Source organism: Danio aesculapii, chromosome 6 (assembly GCF_903798145.1).
Source record: "Danio aesculapii chromosome 6, fDanAes4.1, whole genome shotgun sequence".
NCBI classification, from domain to species: domain Eukaryota; kingdom Metazoa; phylum Chordata; class Actinopteri; order Cypriniformes; family Danionidae; genus Danio; species Danio aesculapii.
This window is the reverse complement of record NC_079440.1, coordinates 49,216,210-49,230,650: the sequence shown is the minus strand read 5'-3', so window position 1 is coordinate 49,230,650 and position 14,441 is coordinate 49,216,210. Positions and strand designations below refer to the sequence as shown.

The window sequence follows — 14,441 nt, the reverse complement described above, 5'->3', positions numbered from 1 at the left end:
CCAATGATACTGTTCTGTACCTTTTACGGTACAACTGAAATGAAGGTACACAATTGTTGTCATAAAAAAGGTACATAAGTGTTGGACAACTCCTTTATTACAATATCTGTGAAAATAAATATTACTGTAAAGGCAAAGTAATTTTATGTAATTTTATATTTCCATTTTAAAACATGATTTAAATTCATCATTTAAAAGCATATGTTTAAAGAAACTTATAAACATTATTTATTAACTTCTACAATAAAAAAAAAACAGTTGGTAAAACAAAATTATAGGTATTGTAAACTAAACCTTTAAGGCATTTTTATAAACTTTTGGTAAGCATTTTTTGATAAATAGTTTCATTATTGATATCCGCACCTTTTGACGTTTGCTTTCCACTATTCATGTGAGCTGGCACATATGCAAAGTGTTCATGCAGACATTTTAGTATTGTAAAACTAATCAAACATTGTGTATGTCTCGTTACAATACTTTTGCATAATTCTATGCAAAAAAAAAAATGGAAAAGGTGCATTTACACAAAAATAAACTTTTTTTAAAAAACATTGTTTAAAAATGTATTTGAGGTTTTATATCTACTGAAAGCAAATTGACGCATTGTGGATTTAGCAAAATGCCTTTAATAGATCTTGAAGGAACACATTTGACACTCTTAAGGTACAAAGTGCCTTGTCACTCATGGATCAGACTTGTACCCTTGATGAAGGTACAATATTTTATCTGCAGGTTTTAAAAACATACATTTTGGTTTCCCATGGTACAAATCATGTCCTTAAAAGGTACAAACTGCAATGGTACACATTTGTTTCTGTTCCATAAAAAGGTACTGCCCCAATGACAAGGTTTTGTACTTTCTTTGGCTACAAAATTGTACCATTTTTTCTGAGAGTGTACATATACATACACACACATACTGTATACACTCAGTGATCCTGCTGTTTAAAAAAAGAAAAGAAAAAAAGCATCATTAAACAATAAACAATACCAATTTTAGAAAAATGTGAAAGAAATTTTAATAATCTTAAATTGGTATTTAAATAGTTTTAGAGGACCACCAAAAATTTCAGATGTCATCCACCAAATAATTACAGACCAGCCAAGATCCAAAACACTGAACACAAACTATTAATGATACCATACTAAATCAACATTTTTTCACCACAAAGCCCTCCAAAACCTGCCCCCTCATTAAAAAAAAAAAACAAGCCAAAAACATACATCGCTAGAAGAATGTGATAGAATTCTATATGGTTGTTTTCTGCTTAAGTAATGTGAACAATATAAACGTAGTAAATTGTAAAAATGATTACAAGAAAATGAAAATGGTGGCTCAGTGGCACATGGTGGCTCAGTGGTTAGCATTGTCACCTCATAGCAAGAAGGTCGCTGGTTCAAGTCCCAGCTGGGTCAGTTGACATTTCTGTGTGGAGTTTGCATGTTCTCCCTGTGTTTGCGCGAGTTTCCTCCGGGTTCTCCAGTTTCCCCCATAGTCCAAAGACCTGGTAGGTGAATTGAATAAGCTAAATTGGCCATAGTGTATGAATGGGAGTATAAATGAGTGTGTATGGGTGTTTCCCAGTATTGGGTTGCAGCTGGAAGGGCATCCGCTGTGTAAAAAAAAACATATGCCGGAAGTAATATAGACTAAGCTGAATGAAAATGAATGAATAAATGAACAATAACTGGAAGTGAATGGCACTAGATGTCAGATAAAAAAACATTACAAATGGCAGCTCTGATGTAAAAATAAGGTGGACTGTAAAATTTACTTATATCTCACTAGTGGGAATCAACAAAGAAATCTGAAGTCCACAGAGTCATGATCAGAATATCCTGAAGGAAAAAGTCATTTGAATTTTATTCACAAACCTATAGCATTTAGTCGCGTACCATTCGAGAAGGTATGCATTACTTGGTTACAAATGTCATTTCACCTCACATATTTTTATTTTATTCTTTTTAATTAATTTTAATTAATTAATTCTGATTCTGATCTAATAGCATGACATACCAACTATTTAATCAAACTGACTGTATATCCCTATAAATGAATTCTCAGTAGCCAAGATATTTTCTGTAAACATGCAGGCAAGTTGTCTATATCTAAAGCCATTGTAGTAGGTGATCCAGCAACTACTGTAACAATGATATTTCATTGCATCCGAAATGTCACCAAACTAAATATTCATAAACACACAATTGAGGTAAGCTGAGTTTTCATTTAATAAATTCCAGAATGTATGTTTTTTTTTCTAGATGGCAAATGTTTATCCAGACCAAGCAGACACTTATAAATGTGTTACTACTAACACATTTAAAAAATCTATTATCATTGTTATCCTGAACATCACTGAAGGTTTAAAAAAAAAAAGGGAATTTTCCCTTCTCCGCCTAAAGTGTCATTTTCTTTTTAGTGGGATTCAAAAAGAACAAAGCAAACCAGGAATCCAGTGAGTATTAATAATGTGCGCAGTACCTTATGTACTGTAAGAAACTTTATAACATAAATCAGTGATTTGATTTTTTGCTCATGCATTTTTCAACTGCAACCGATCCAAGTGAGCTCAAGGCTGTTCTGAAGAGGAAAAGGTGTTGTAAATCTTACCCTGCAAATACAGAGAGTTATTTTAGCCAATCTCTGTGACTAATGCATTACCAATACTGCATCTTTGTTTTTATTCTGTGAACTCTTTTGGGAATGTGTAGGTACCCATGGTTCCCCCAAAGCTTTAATAAAGTTCAGTGCTAGAAAAAATACTGTAAGAAATTAGGTTTAAAAGTTTGATATCCTTCTCCACCCTTTCCTAAAATATATCCTCTATCCTATAGCTATACCTTTTCCTTTAATCAACTGAAAAATGCCTTATAGCCCTGCAGACAGGTTCGTCCTAAAACCCAAGTAAGGAAAGGATGGTGAAATTGACCCAAAGTTCTGGGAGATTTTGCTGAGCGCTGAAAAGAAAGATTATGAGCGCATCTGTGCCCAATATGGGGTGACTGACTTCTGCTGGATGTTGAAGAAACTGAATGAGATGAAAGGGAAGAGAGAACAAGAGCAAGCAGGGGTACAGTTTCTATTTTTCATTTTTTTGGTTTTAGGAGATACATTGTCTAGGTGAAATGATACTGGAATGATTTCTTTACTCACATTTCGTAAAAAAAAAAAAAAAAAAAAAAAAGCATTTCCCACCTCAAACACATCAATGTGAATCTTGATGGATCTGCTTCTTTTGAACTTGATCTCAGCCTTCTAAACCCCTGAAGAAGGATTTTCATCTACAAGGTAAATTTAGTGATTATTAAACACATCTGAGCCTATATAACGAGATTTAGCCAGTGGCAGAGAGTAACAAAGGATGCTTACTTTTAATTCATGTTTTAGTATCAGTGTTACAGTAATGTTGTGTTTTATTCAGTTGTTTTTTACATATGCACAAATACAATGCTACACTTTTTTTTTTTTATTCCGGTACACGTAATAAAAAAAAAAAAAGTTCCTTGTTATTTTGAACTAAAAAATTGGCACTCACGTTACTTCAGATGCTAGTTATGTACTGCAACATGGGAGTCGTAGCTCATTAGAATGGCAGATGTGTAGTTTATCAGTGACAGTAGCTATGTTTCCATCCACCTATTTTATGCGCATTTTGAACAAAAACAGCATAATTTTTTAGATGCGCATAACAAAAATATATGCGCATAACTGAGTAGGAAAAACCTTTTATTTGTTAAGAAAAGGTGCATATAAACAACGATGGAAACACTTTTACGGACGAAATTCCAGTATGCCAATAAAAGAGATCATGTGATGATAAAAATGTGCGTGAATGGACAACCCAGCCGGATGAGCACATTCTGAAACATTGTTTTGGTCATTTTAAAATGCCTTAACCACTTCAGTATTAGTGTTATTATACTATTAATTACCTCCAGAATCAAGAGCATCTATTCTCAGCGTGTTAAGCCTTCAATCGCCCACCGCGTGTTCACTGCATGTCAGGATTGGCCTTCTGGAGTGCAAGTCATTTATCCTACCGCAGCAAAATCAGTTTTAACTGTTGATATTTGGTGCCAGTTAATCAGGAAGTGACGATTTTCTGCGATTTGACTCGCTGGATGGAAGCGCTGCTTTATTTGCACATTTTTTTAAGCGATAATCCAGTTTTGCGCATAAAGTTAATTCGCATTTTTGGATGGAAACATAGCTAGTGACAGATGTTTTCATTTTATTGTTAAGATCGTGAAACAACAGCCAGGATAATGTGAATGACTTCATAAAGTACACTTTTTCCCTTTGATGATTTACACGACGTGTCCCCGGGAGTTTGTTTTCCATATAAACCTTATGAAGTCAGACCAAAACAGCCTCTTCAGCATTTTCAAAATGCTCCGTTTTCTGTGCTCGAAAACTCCAGGGTAGTGTGGACGGAAGGTGCAACCATAGCAAAACTTATGCGTTTTAAAACTAAAACGTATTAGTGTAAATAGGGATTAAGAGCGGATTCCAGTCTAGGACAGAGGTGGCGCAGAGGCGGAACAGGGGAAATCAGGAACTGGTGTGTGAGTGCACAGACTTCTGGGAGTGGTATTTCAAATAGTGCCAAATGTGTAGTTCTCCAGTGATGTGCACAGGCTAGATCACTGGTGATCGTGACAGAGTGATTCATAAACAAGACATTTTTTTACCATTTAAATTGGTTTGCAAATCAAACTTAATCCAGTTAATCAATTGTCAATAATCATGTATTAGTGTAGCTCAAGTTTTGGAAAAATGTTGTCATTAATTATTTTTTCCATTAAATTATTTTAGTAAGGAGTTCGGGCTTAAGCAATGCTGAAAATCTGATCTGTGAGCTTTTGATTTGTCCCACAGGATGGCGAAATGATCCAGTACTCTCAAGATCTCAATACAGAAAAAAGCACAACTTAAATCAAGTGGGCAAGAAATACATCTTCACAATAAGAGACCTCATACCAGATGATGCTGGCCTTTACCAGTTAGATGTTGAGAACGTCAATGTGTTCTCCATTAAATTTATGTACATCATAAATTATGTACATTATACATATACATCATCTAGTTAACATTATCTTGTCTACGATGCATAATAATTAACAGATCATTTCTCATAGTTCCAATAGTAGACTTTGAGGTTAAGTGGAGGCCATGGAGAGAGACAGGATGCTGTTTTTGAGTGTCTCCTCTCCAAACCCTTATCCAAAATCATGTGGGTTGGAAAGAACAATCGATTAGAATAAAGAGAGAAATATGACATTACTTTATCCAAAGACAAAATGATCCAGGTTCTGGTGGTGGAGGACTGTATGCAGGTGGATAAAGGCATCTATGTAGCAGTGGTCGGAATCAAGTCCTCTAATGCCTGGCTTACAGTGGAAGGTATGAACTGCACATTTTCAAAACATTTCTGTCAATGTATTGTATCTGTGCTGAATTACAGCAGCTCAGGTGATTTAAGAAGTTTCAGGAGAAACAAAGACGGACTATTTCCAGGAAAAGGCTGTTTTTTGCCACTTTACAAACAATTGTGAGAGGAGACCAAAACAAAGCACAGAAACCCTAAAAAAACTCTCTTTGTTGAATGATTCTTTTTAATCAATCAGTTGATTCATGACTCACAAATGAGTCACCGCTCAGAAGTGTTACCAAATGCATGTAAATCCATTTTTGGTCCTACTTTATATTACATTTGGTTTTTTTATTATGAGCTTGCATCACAAAAAAGGTATAATGTTAGGTATAATTACCTTTTAAGGCTGGATACATTCATTCCTTTTCTTTTCAGCTTAGTTCCATTGTTAATCTGGGGTCACCACAGCGGAATGAATCGCCAAATTTACCAACATATGTTTTACGCAGCAGATGCCCTTTCAGCTGCCAAGTTTGTTTACTTAATTCACCTACAGCGCATGTCTTTGGACTATGGGGAAAACCGGAGCACCCGGTGGAAACCCACGTCAACACGGGGAGAACATGCAAACTCCACACAGAAATGACAACTGACTCAGTCTGGACTCGAACCAGCGAACTTCTTGCTGTGAGGCGAACCTGCTACCCACTGTGCCACCGCGTCACCATTGAATGCCACTCCCTGACACAGAATTATGGTGGCCTGCTCAATATATGCTCAATATGCAAACAATGCATATGGTCTTAAATGCATAAAACACCTTTTTAATATGCAAGGTCATAAACAGCTTAAGCATCAAACAGTTAAGCTTCACACGGCTAAGTTTTGCATATCACTCCAATTTTTTTGAGGCATGCAGCTTGCATTCTTTTGGAGTTCTTGCATTTTTCCCCCAAATATTCATTATTGAACAAACAAAGGACAAGTGGTTCGATCATAGAAAGCTCAAATATAAAAAAAGGGAATAAATCTGTTCAAGGTTTTGACATTTTGGAAAACATCAGGACTTTTTAGAATACATATTAGTATGTATGCAATGTAAACATATTAGGTTAGCTTCTCTTAACATGTCACTTGTACTGTAGCTACTTTTTAAAACAGTTGTAATTTAGCTGAATCACTTTAAAACTGCTTGACTTACAAGATTAATATATTCTGCACAATTGACCTTATTTTGTATGGTTCTTTTGTTTTTTCATGTCACGTGTGTCATTTGTATAATCGCATGAACCAGCTGATAATGATGTAGATTCTAAGCTGGTGAGGCCTTGACCTGGCAAAGACTGCAGAAGAACAGCAGCTCAAACTACAGAAGGAAAAAGATGAGAAAAATCACAGCTATCAAAACAGCCAGTTCTGAGCCAGAGAGAGCAGGTGTGGAGGACAGCAACGCTTCTGCATGTTCTTCCAGAGATTGTTCTGGAGCGGAAAAAGAGGTCAAGAGAAAAGACTCTGGAGACACTGGACTGATGAGGACTGGATCATACACTAAAAGTGAATACAAAGGTAAGAAATGCTCAAAAAGAAACTATTTCTAGACACCTGCATTAATTTTTGAAATCTACTCATGCTGTAACATCCATTTAGGTGTGATGTAAGCATCATTTGTGCGTCTCATTTGTGCATACAAAGCATGCTGATCATTTTATAATGAATGTCAGGATTTTCAACAGAGAGAATGTCACAAAGTGAAAATGTGACAGCAGGTTCGGATGAAGGCCTGCTGTCTGGAGACTCACTTGGTATGCAATCTGATGGTGTAATTAGGACTTGTATAACAATACTTGAATGAATCCATTTATTTATCTGATTAATACACTGACTTCAATTAACATAAGCGCTGACATTATTTCACTGCCATATTCATGTTTAGCCACTGTGTGGCACTGTGTGAATGATGCAGCGCATGATCAGACTGAGGGAAACAGTTCCAAGCAATTATTCGCAACAGATTCCACAGACAAGATTAATGGTCCTTACTGGGGAAGGGATGTAATTTAGGCAGTTTAGGAAAGTGATTTATAACTCAAATGTAATTGATCTATCCAACTGTATTAATATGTTTCCATTTGGTAACTTTGTGATTAACAACCATATTCAAGCCAGCAAACTTGCATATTTTTGTTAATGTTCTTCATTTCTTAATTGTTTTGTTACAGACACTGCTATGCTATTGTTTGATCCATGTTGGTTTTACACAATCCATCACTTGCACAGATGCTTAAACATTTTGTATCATATAATAAAAGCTTAACGTTCCATGTGTTGTGTTAATAGAAATTAACCCTATACCTATTATTATAGTGTAATAAATCTCTCAAGACCATGTAAACTTTTTAAACCTGCTTCTGTAAAACTTAATTTCTCCTCTCACTTCTAAGCCCAAGAAACCAAATCTGGTCCATGCCTTTATAACCTTTTCTACAACTATTCTCAGCAGTTCTCTCCTAATTGGTCTACTAGCTAAAATGCCTGAAAGATTGCAATGCAATGGACACCCACACCAAACAAACAGCCCACATCCTCATAATACAGTAGAAAGTCTGTTGTCTTACTTTATAAGCCTTAGAGGTTTTATTTCAACTATATATTATGACTGGTACAGTTTATTTATTATTTTTTTTTCTGAAATCCACATCTAACTCATAAAATATCTCATATCAAATTATTAATGTATAATTTAAGGCACAGTATGATTATACGTTTTATATTCTGTGTGTGTGTGTATGCGTGCGTGTGTTTACACCTTTCCTAACGTCTTGGATATCTTGAATATCTTGTTTTTATTCTAGATGATAAAGTACAGCTCACTAGTGGACAGTCAACTGCATCAAATGCACATTCTGGACCAGCGGATCTTGATTGTAGCCAGACAACAAACAAAGCCAATAAGGATGAAGAGGTGAATTAATGATACTTCCACACTATCGATTTATTAAGTGTTCCAAAAGCCTTGGTAATTGCTCTGTATTTTTTCCATCAATTTTGCTATCTGTTCTCTAGCAAAGGTAAAGAAATTTTAGAAAGCAAAGGTTCATACTCATACTTAGAAGTCAGATATTTTGTAAATTCTATGAATTATCTATGTATTAATTGTTTGTTTTTTCAATCACTTTTGCTAGCTGTCCTCTAAAGATGGAGGTAAAGAAAAGGCAGAAACACAAAACTGCAAAGATTCATACTCAGGACAGAATCATAACCAGAAAAAGGTGAATTAATGATACTGTATGGTTTCCACTACATTCATTCGTCCGTGGCGGTGCGCCACACCAAAATTCATCCCACCACGGCTACATTACAGCTTCTCATTCAAAATATTCGGTTGTTTTTTTTTTTTTTTTTTAAATAGCGGGTTATAATTGCACCAAAAATGTATTAAAAAGCAAGTAAATTATAACAGCGCAAACATCAGTAACAGTAGTGCTGTGCATTCTTTGTTTAACCCTTTAAGGTGACGTGCTGACTGACTGACTGTCAGGAGCGTGATGCGTGAGGCCAGCAAACACTGTGTAGCTTTCAGTTATGATGAACACAGTATCCATAATTATATTTTGTTTACAGATAAAGGTCTGTGGTTCTGAATACAATGACTTTATCTTGCTGGAGTTTATAGCCGTTTCACTTCAGGACGCATTAATGCCGCTCTGTAGTTCTGTTAGAGACATTCATAAATATTCCTAGCAAATCTAATAAATGTTGGAGACATACTCGTTACATAAACGCGCTAAATCACACTTCAGTTTTGTGCACGAGCAGAGGAAATGGGCGCTCGAGCACAGAGATTGACATGCTCGTAGGCTAATACATGAATGCGATCTCGACTTAATAGTACGCTCATGACATTTGTCAATGAAATAACGCCACATGTAGTTGGTAGATCTGTGTAAAATGCCCAACAGAGTCTGCCGCCACAGCTGGAAAAAAATCCTAGAGGAAACACTGTACTGTACAAAATATTATTATTATTATTAATTTTGTATTGATTTATTAATTGCTCCAAAAATGCTTTTGCTCTTTATTTGGCATCCATCATGTCCTCTAAAGGTGGAGGTAAAGAAGAGTCAGCAATACAAAGCTTACAATCAGGACAGAATCAGGCTAAAGTGAATTGAGTGCAAAACTGACCTCAATGTAGCAGCTGGAGGTATTGATGCTGATTTACATTTCACAATGTCTTATGGTCTCAATGGCCACAATGTCACAATGTACTAGTTTAAACCTAAATAAATAGATATTTGGATCATATGGCTCATATTTACTGAAAAGAACAAATTAGTGTAAGATCACAATCCCATAGACAGCCCCTTTTCGCAGCGCCGTACGACAGAATTTTGCACACAAACTCAAAGCTGCGGTCACACAAAATGCTGTCGTATGGCTCTACGGAAATGGCCGTGATTAAACAAGATGATTAGACATTAAAAAAAGCGAGCGACTGGTCCATATTGAAAATTTCTGTCCAGAGAGGTCATGTTTTGATCTTCGATTGGTCTAACACAGTCAGGTGATGCAATTTCGCAGGTTAGAGTTTACCAAGCTTGAACTTTGCAATGCAGCAAACTGCGAAACTGTCACACGAGATTGCATTTCCAGTCTGTCGCATTCACATGAGTTTGAATAGAAGTCTAAGGGGCGAAAAGTGCAGTGTGACCACAGCTTTAGTCATGTTGTGTGATACATTTATGTACTCTCCTCCCATTCATTCAACATGACTGTTTTCATGCCTTTTATTGCCATATTTTCAGAGTGCCTTTAGTAAATCATGTCATTTTTTTTATCCCAAAAGAGCATTTGCACTAGGGCTGCATGATTAATCGATTTTAAACCAAAATCTCGATTTGAAAAGCTGTGATTATTTTGATTATTTCTATGGCAAGGGAGGTGAGCAAGGGTAAGTAAAACGATTCAACTCACGTTACCTAACACTGCTTGTGTGAGGTAACGTTTCCACTCAATCCCCAACGATTCTTGTGGATCCACACACGAGTGTTACTCTGCAGTGCAAGTTTTCTCCACCGTGTCTATTGCAGATCAGCTGCGATAACTGTGCATTATAGACTGTAACCGCGGCCGTTTAACAACTTTTGCCCAACTGAGCCTGGTTTCTCTCAAGGTTTTTCTTCACTTCCGCCTTTAGTGAAGTTTTTTTTTCCCTCTCCGCTGTCGCCACTGGCTTGCATGGTTCGGGATCTGTAGAGCTGCGCATCGTTGGATTTGCTCTTCAGTATTTGGACTCTCAGTAGTGATTATTAAACCACACTGAACTGAGCTAAACTGAACTGAACTTAAACACTAAAACTGAACTGAACTACACTGTTCCTATTTACTGTGACCTTTTATGTAAAGCTGCTTTGACACAATCTACGTTGTATAAGCGCTATACAAATAAAGGTGAATTGAATTGAATTGAAAGTTTATCCATTCAGTGTCACTCATCAGAGAATAACGTCAAAGCCACGCTAACCATTAATGCTAATCGTAGCCCTTTCTGTTGAGTGCGGGAACACAATGACCAATGACAAGTGTTTAAGAAATCACTCGACAACACTCAAAAAGCAAGCGGGATGATATTTACATTCATGTACCTGCTATAACTGCTCATGTTGTTCTGTGCATGCACTTCAGTGTTTTCTTTGAGCAAGTAAAATTAGAAGTACAGTTCATTTATCTGACAGCTTTTATTAAAGGACAAAATTGTATTACAAATACATATATAAATATATTTCTACATTATACAAGAATTATTGTGATGTGAAGTAAAATCTAAAATTGTGTATGGGAAGCATTGTTAGTATGAAAAATGTAAAGGTTTTGTATATCTATATATAATATTTTGTACATAATTTAATTGAATTTAAAATACTGTAGTTATTTTAATAATTTGTCATGACAACTGACAACTTTATTTAAAAAAAGGTTTTAAATAAACAGTAGCATTGTGTAGCGTACTTTGTGATTATGTTCTGTCTTTCTTTGGTCATGTTGAAACCACCGCATCAAACCTGTAGCTCTTTTATAAAATTATAGTAAATCACATTTTAAATCGCTAATTGCAATTTTGTTTAGATAAATCACAATTTAATTTTGTCTCAAAATCGTGCAGCCCTTATTAGACATTAAAAAAAGCGAGCGACTGGTCCATATTAAACATTTCTGTCCAGAAAGGTGATGTTTTGATCTTTGATTGGTCTCGCACAGTCACGTGATGCAATTTCACAGGTCAGAGTTCAACAAGTTTGAACTTTGCAAAGCAGCAAACTGCGAAACTTGTCGCATGAGCTTGCATTTCCGGTCTGTCATGTTCACATGCTTATAAATGGAAGTCTATGGGGCGAAAATTGCAGTGTAACCGCGGCTTTAGTCATGTTGTGTAATACATTTATATACTCTCCACCCATACATTTCATACCTGACACTCCTACAAATACATATGCAATAAGGTCTAAGAAGTAACAGTGTGCATATTTTGTTGCCATATTTCACCTTAAGTGCCTCAAGTAAATCAAGTCAGTAGTTTTTTTATTTTGTTTTTAATCCCAAAATAAAGTTTGCACTAAAGCAAGCTTTTAACAAAAATTGCCCTGTATTGAGAAATATTTTTTTAATATCAAACATATAAGCAATTATAAATGCTGAATTAGTGTTAAGAGCCTCTCTAAACATTACAGACTCTTCCAAATCTAACCCTGATGTTCTGCACAGGTTCTCCTGAAATGTGATTGTTAAAACGGGCCAGACTGCTTCCTTTAAATTGTCATTTCCAACTCAAGACTCATCAGAGATCAACTGGTTTAAGGATGGCACAGAGCGTTTTGATGGTGGCAGCATAAAAGTAGCAAAAGAACTAAACCAGAGCCGTCTTCAGATAAAGCACTGCCTGCGATCTGACTCTGGGGAAATTAAGATCCAGCTTAAAAACCCTTTTGGTGCCGCAGAGGCCTTCTCTAGGCTTATTGTGGTCGCTATGTTTCACTGTGTTTTATACTCAATGTATTCTGAAATAAATATTTATAAACCTTCAGCCTTTTACATGCAGGCTCATACATTAAACTGAGATATTAAATATTTTAAACAATTCTGTACCCCATTGTAGACAAACCAGCCCCACTAGAGGCATAGCAGAAGTGATTGACAGCTCTTCATCTGTCATTGACCAGAAATGGAATTCAACAAATGATAACTCTGAAGTGACAAAATACATTGCCGAGCATCAGCAGATAGAACAGGGTGTGTGGAAGAAAGTATGGCATAGTTCAGCCAACTGTCTGTCCTTTTGAGGCAGAAATGTGTCCCATGGCAAAACAATACAAGTACCAAATCTACACTGGGAACTGTGAGGGTATCAGTGATCCTCTGGAGACAGAAAGCATCAAGACTGGAACTCTGAGTTGGAGAATAAATGAATAAAGTACAGTAACTTTGGCCTCTGGTAAACATTCTTTTTCACTTTTTTTAAGAGATCATTCTCTTTTCTCAGTTTTGCATAGTCAACCCACCCTGCCGAAGGTAGTCAGCACTTTCAAAAACTGTATCAACTTGACAATACTGGGCTAGCAGCTGGAGAAACGCAAGAAAGACACAAACCAGTGGGTGACTCTGAACCAAGTTAATGAACCTATTCAAGGTACTTTTTCTTCAACAATGGCTCATTAAACAGAGTGCCTCTACCTACTTTTGTGTAAGAACTCAAAGTGCACATACAAATGCAGTTCACTGCAGTTACCAGATTAAATTAACAGTAGATGCAGTAAAACACTGAACAGCTTTTATTCATTCTCAAACAAAGAACCACACAGGGGCAAATTATTGAATTATTTTAACAGCACAATGCAATGATGTAAAACACCTTTCAATGCTATGATTTTCAGAGCAATCATGGTAAAACAAGTCAGTTTGACATTTTAACCAGATTCATGCGACACTTGATTAAAAAATGTGGCTGCATCAAACACTTACTTAACTTTTCATTTTGCTAACACTGCTGTGTATGTTTATTGTAGGGTATGTACACTTACCGGCCACTTAATTAGGTTCACCTAACTAGTACCGGATAGGACCGGTAAAAGGTTGCCTTCAGAACTGCCTTAATCCATTGTGGCATACATTCAACAAGGTACTGGAAATATTCCTCAAAGATTTTGGTCCATATTGACATGATAGCATCACGCAGTTGCTGCAGATTTGTTGGCTGCACATCCATGATGCGAATTTCCCGTTCCACCACATCCCAAAGGTGCTCTATTGGATTGAGATCTGGTGGAGGCCATTTGAGTACAGTGAACTCCTTGTCATGTTCAAGAAACCAATCTAAGATGATTCACGCTTTATGACAGTGCATTATCCTGCTGGAAGAAGCCATCAGAAGATGGGTACACTGTGGTCATAAAGTGATGGACATGGTCAGCAACAACTCTCAGGTAGGCTGTGACGTTGACACGATGCTCAATTGGTACTGATGGGCCCAAAGTGTGCCAAGAATATATCCCCCACACCATTACAGCACCACCACCACCCTGAACCATTGATAAAAGGCAGGATGGATCCATGCTTTCATGTTGTTGACACCAAATTCTGACCCTACCATCCAGATGTCACAGCAGAAATCGAGACTCATCAGACCAAGCAACATTTTTCCAATCTTTTATTGTCCAACTTTGGTGAGCCTGTGCGAATTGTAACCTCAGTTTCCTGATCTTAGCTGACAGGAGTGGCACCCGGTGTGGTCTTCTGCTGCTGTAGCCCAACTGCCTCAAGGTAGGACGTGTTGTGCATTCAGAGATGCTCTTCTGCATACCTTGGTTGTAACGAGTGGTTATCTGAGTCACTGTTGCCTTTCTATCAGCTCAAACCAGTCTGGCCACTCTTCTCTGACCTCTGGCATCAACAAGGCATTTGCGCCACAGAACTGCCGCTCACTGGATATTTTATCTTTTTCGGACCGTTCTCTGTAAACCCTAGAGATGGTTGTGCATGAAAATCCCAGTAGATCAGCAGTTTCTGAAATAC

At 36.7% G+C, this 14,441-nt stretch overlaps 1 pseudogene; it reads left to right on the top strand.

The window, feature by feature from the left end:
- Positions 1-684: 684 nt before the first annotated feature.
- On the top strand, positions 685-7,033 carry LOC130231250 (immunoglobulin-like and fibronectin type III domain-containing protein 1; annotated as a pseudogene).
- Positions 7,034-14,441: the final 7,408 nt, after the last annotated feature.